Below are 5,150 nucleotides of genomic sequence, written 5' to 3'. Positions count from 1 at the left end.
GAAAACATAAAGCAAGATATATCAGTCAGAATCCAAGCAGGAAAGCAGTAGTCCAATAAACAATGGTCTAGATTTAATATGGAGAATTAATTATGATGACGTTAGAAATGCTTTAAGAGCAAACAGGTGACAATGAGATAACCCAGAGATTTGCAGTTGACCTTTGGACTGAAGAATAAGGAAAACAAGCCCAAAGGCCAAGCCACTTTGCAAATGCTGGGACCATGGCAAAGATGCAGTGATTTCTGGAGATACTACCCAAAAATAGAGAAAAGGGAAGAAATCTCCAAAATTCTCTCCCTGCTTCTTTCCTTTTCTTCTCCCCCCCAAAATAAATATCTCTCACTGACCAAACTTAACTAGAAGTCAATTGGCAAAGGAGGCTGGGAGATGTAACTTGTAAGGATCAATCTTACAGCACGGAGAGAACAAAGATGGGGAATGGGTGTCCGATGAAACAGACAAAACATCTGCAGATGTGGGAAACTACACCAGGCAAGGTGAAGAGCAAATGAAAAGATCCTGAAGAGACTAGCTCGGCATGGTCAAGGAGCAGTGAGGAGGCTGGTGTGGGGAGTGCAGAGCAAGCAAAGGATAAACCAGCAGCCCAGGAAGTCAGAGAGAGAGAGAGTGGAGGCCAGAGCATGCAGGGCCTTCTAGGCTATGGTCAGGAACTTAGGGGTAGTGCTAAGCATGATGGGAAACCATGGAAATGTTTGAGTACTAGAGTAATGTGAGCTGATCAACATATTTGAAAGATTTCATTCACCTTGCAAACATAAGTAACCTCAGGTGCTGGGTATGCATATGTTCCCACAAATCTCTGCTATGTTTCAGCCCCCTGTCCTGCCCCTCTGGTGCAGAATGTCCCATAGGACCCATCTGGGACTTGCCAATTTTGGTACCAGTTACAGTACTGTCCTCTCTGGAGCAGCCCTACCAGCTTTGTGTTTTCAAACCATTCAGGTCAAAGCAGGTTTGAGGGGACAGTGCCTGAACTGTCTGAGTTGTATTGGTGCTAGAGCTGTCTGCTAGTTGGAATGGTCAACTGAAGAACATAGCCCTTGGAGGTGGAGGTGAGATGGTTTTCTTCTATATAGGAATTCCAACTTCGAGGATTCACTCAGTGCTTGACAGGAGGCTAATTAGAGTAAAAGTGGGAAGAAGTTACATGTGTCACAAAATGTTATTATCCTCATGCTTTACCTTCAACATTTAGCACTATAAAAACCATTCCTAGCACCATACAAAACAAGCAGCGGGTCAGCTTTGACCCATGAGCCTTAGGTTGCAAAACCCACTGCTCTGGAGTAAAGTCCCTTGTTGACAAATCCTCCCAGCAGCACCCTGAACATAAATGGAAAGCCAGAAATCACTAGACAGTTGAGGAAAATCTCTAATGGGAGAATCAGAAACCAAAATATGGAAATAGCAAAAAAAGAAGAACAAACAGGGAATAAAACCAATGCAGGGAGCAAGAAGAAACCCACACCATGGCCCATTGGTCCTAAAAGGGACTCAAGAAATAGAACAGAGGGAAAGTCACATGGAAAAGATCCAGAAACACAATGACATTGGATTACTCAATATTAATACTAGAAGCTAGAAAATAATGGAGTAATTCAAATTTTGGAGTGCAAATGATTTCCAACCTAGAATTAATTCTCTCAATCAAGTATGAGAACAGAACAAAATCCCTTCAGTCAGTGGATCTAAGAGACAGGGAATCCAATACAAAAGAGAAGTAATGGAAATCCTCAGAATAATGGCAAAATAACTCCCCTGGCCTCTGTGTAGCAGCCCTTGAGAGCCACCAGACTGTATTGGAACATGGACATGTGTCAGTACTGGAGCTCCCAGTTTTTGTGGAGAATCAGGGATGGATTAGTGATACATATATAGATAACTAAGCAAACAAAAACCAGGCAATTATTAAGAGGAAACAAGTCAAACAGGAAAAGAAATACAATAATAGTCTACCATATGACTCAACTGTGATTAAAAATTATTCTCAGAGCAAGACAAACCCTGAATTTTGATCTAACTCACAAGTATGACATTCAGTTAGGAAGGTGGGGTAGGGCTGAGAAGAGAGAAAGAGGTGTTTAGGAGAGCATAAATTCTCATCATTTCATAGTAAACAGTAAGTCAAAAGGTAATATCTAAAACAGAAAAATCATCGTTTCTTGGCCTTTTGGCTAAGATCAAGTGTAGTATCTGTTCTTAGCAGTTTAAAACAGAAAGGCAACGGGGAGCCTGGGTGGCTCAGTCAGTTAAGCGTCCGACTGAGGTCATGATCTCACAGCTGATGAGTTCAAGCCCACTTATTGCCCTCTGGACTGACCGTGCAGAGCCTGCTTGGGATTCTCTCTCCTTCTCTCTCTCTCTCTCTCCCCCTCCCCTGCTCACTCTCTCTCTGAAAAAATTAAAAAAAATAAATAAATAAACATTTTAAAAAATAGAAAAGTCAGGTGAAAGCACTATAAACATATAATTTAAAAATATAATATAAATGCTAAACAACTAAAAAAGGGCACCAGTGATTACTGCTGGGGACTGAGAATGGAGGAGGAAAGGGACAGCTCTTTGTTATTTCTGGGTAGTTATAAGAATTGCTTTATAAGAATTGCTGAATTCTTTGCGATAATTCTCTGCACATGTGCAACATGGATAAAAATACAAATTCACACACAGATCACGTTGGTTGCCCTATACAGAACTGATTGGAAGGGGTAAGTGCGAAAGCAGGAGAACCAGTGAGGGGTTATGTGTAAGCAGAAAATGGTAGCAATGGAGATAAGAGTTGACAGATTCAAATGCACTTTGGGGGTTGACACAGCCACATTTGGTAACGCGTTCACTACAAAGGCAAAAGAAACAGAGCTGTCGAAGACAATTCCCAGGTTTCTGGCACGAGCAACACATGGAGATACCATTTAATGAAATGTGAAATGTGTTAAAGTTGAGGATCATAGGAAACTTTCAGCTCGAATGTGGGAAAATAACTCCCAAGACTGAATTTTAATGGTGACCAGCTTCTCTGATTTTCATAGGATTTTTTTTCCCCGTGTAGGCATCTAATTCTGGAAAACTCCTGTGAGATTAAATTTCCCAAGTAGCAAGTTGAGTCACTTTGCCATTACTCAAAGACAAATCTATAAGTGGTATACTCTAAGGTTGTCACTGTACCACCTACACAATGCTGTCAACCTGCCTTGCGCTTTCTACCAGCCCCTTATTTACAAACGAAAAGGTACAATCCATAATGAGTGGCACTGATTTGCTAAAAATATACTAATCTTGTCACTGAGCAAGTTATTGCTGTTTTCATTTGACTTAGCAAATTATTTTATAATAAACCTACCACTAAAGATGAATAAACTGAACAGAAACATTTAAAAATACTCCCCAAAGTATTCATGTAGAGGAGAGCAGTACCTGTGGCAATACCCATCTTAAGCAACCTCCCCAGAAATAGTTTTTGGGGGCATTTTGCAGTAGAGACCCTCACTCCACCACTCAAATCCTCAGGTGTAGTAACACCTGAATCACAGCAGATGGTAACCAGATGGTGAGTCTCTGAGGACCAGTGAAGAACACAGATTTAGGTAAAAATAGGAAAGAAAACCAAAGGAAAGAAGCTAGTTAGCCAGAAATCCTATGCAGGAAAACAGCCTTATGAGAAGAGAACAGCAAAGCAATTCAGAACAATCAAGCTGACGTCTTCCCAAAGCTAACATATCCCTCCAAATGCAAGTGACATCACCCTTGATCAGGAGTTGAGAGAAAAGAAGGTGGCACTGAGGTCAGGGTTGATTTTTTTTTTTCAGACTTGACTTTGTTTGGCCAGCATGAGGGCTATGAAACTACTCTGGCCCCCACATGAAGGAACATAGAGCCAATCCGCAAGCTGCATGGACAACATGTGTCAGCAGCTTAACAGGTATCGGCCTGCCATGGTTTTTATTACTTCTTACACAAACAATTCTAAATACCGCAACTTCTAGAGAAGTGATAAGGTCCAGCAGGTTAGGTCAGTAAGCATTCCTTTCCTGCTTTCCTGGAAGCCTTTTACACCAGCACTTGGCCTTTTTGCATCAAGTACTTAACAAAGACTCTTGTCCTACAATTAGCTAGACAGTGTCTTTCTGTTAGGTGCTTCTCCATATGTATATTTTTATCTGAACTGAATTATCCAGTGAATTTTAGCAGTTGGATAGACTTTGTGTTATGTCTTTCTAAATCTACCAGATCAACTGTGTTTGTTCTAAATTTACTAGATGCATCTAGTTAAGCAATTCACCTGATCTTGTCTTGTTTTGTTATTGCATTGGTGCTTTATTGTTCCTGATTGGCATATCTTAGCCAAGAGTGGGAAAAGGAGTGTGATAGGCCCACCTTACTACACACACACACACTCACATACACACCTACAATACTTGCTGAATGAAGTAGGTGAGAGTTTTATATTGGAGCAGGTATTTTAAAGACAGCCTTCCAAGGAAAATGAGTCATTTTTATTAGCAGTCAAACAATATAATTAATTTAGAATACTTTGATGATTAATTTCAGAAGTGCCAATAGTGTTAAATTAAGAGGACTAGATAGTGTCATTTGAGGTCTAAATAGGTACTCAAAGGCCCAGGATAATACAGGACACATGTAAGCTTATTCTGCTACAGGGTATTTGGGAATGCCCTTGTCCTGGTAAGTGACAAACTTTTCTGTCACTTAGAAACAGACTCAGTTTCTCCTTTTATCAAATGGCAAGAAATCTTCCTACCAGTCTAATGGGACCTTAGTAAAGACTTATGTCCAAGAAGTTAACGAATTTCTTTTAAATGCCAATTGTGGATATCAAAATAAAAAGGTAAGTGTAACCTATTGAACTAATTCTGCTAAAACAAAGGTTATGCAGGTGACAGAAGACAGTATCCCAAAACACTAAATATATGTGTTAATTTGGACTATACTTACATTAGTAATCATTGCTCAAATTATTAAATTAATTTCATCTTTTAGATTAGTGCTTTCCTCAGTTTGGACAAAATCACCCAGGGACTTTTAAGAACCACAGATTCCCTGATCTTACTCCAGATGGAAATGTCCAGGATTGAAATCTGGGCATGTACTGTTAAAAAGAGCCTCAA

The 5,150-nt window shown here is 40.1% G+C and overlaps 1 pseudogene; it reads left to right on the top strand.

Annotated features, from left to right (window-relative positions):
- Nucleotides 1-2,178: 2,178 nt before the first annotated feature.
- Nucleotides 2,179-2,329, top strand: LOC123600295 (annotated as a pseudogene).
- Nucleotides 2,330-5,150: the final 2,821 nt, after the last annotated feature.

Source organism: Leopardus geoffroyi, chromosome C1 (assembly GCF_018350155.1).
Source record: "Leopardus geoffroyi isolate Oge1 chromosome C1, O.geoffroyi_Oge1_pat1.0, whole genome shotgun sequence".
Lineage (NCBI taxonomy): Eukaryota > Metazoa > Chordata > Mammalia > Carnivora > Felidae > Leopardus > Leopardus geoffroyi.
Note: the sequence above shows the minus strand (reverse complement) of the source record. Positions and strands in the feature narration are given on the sequence as shown.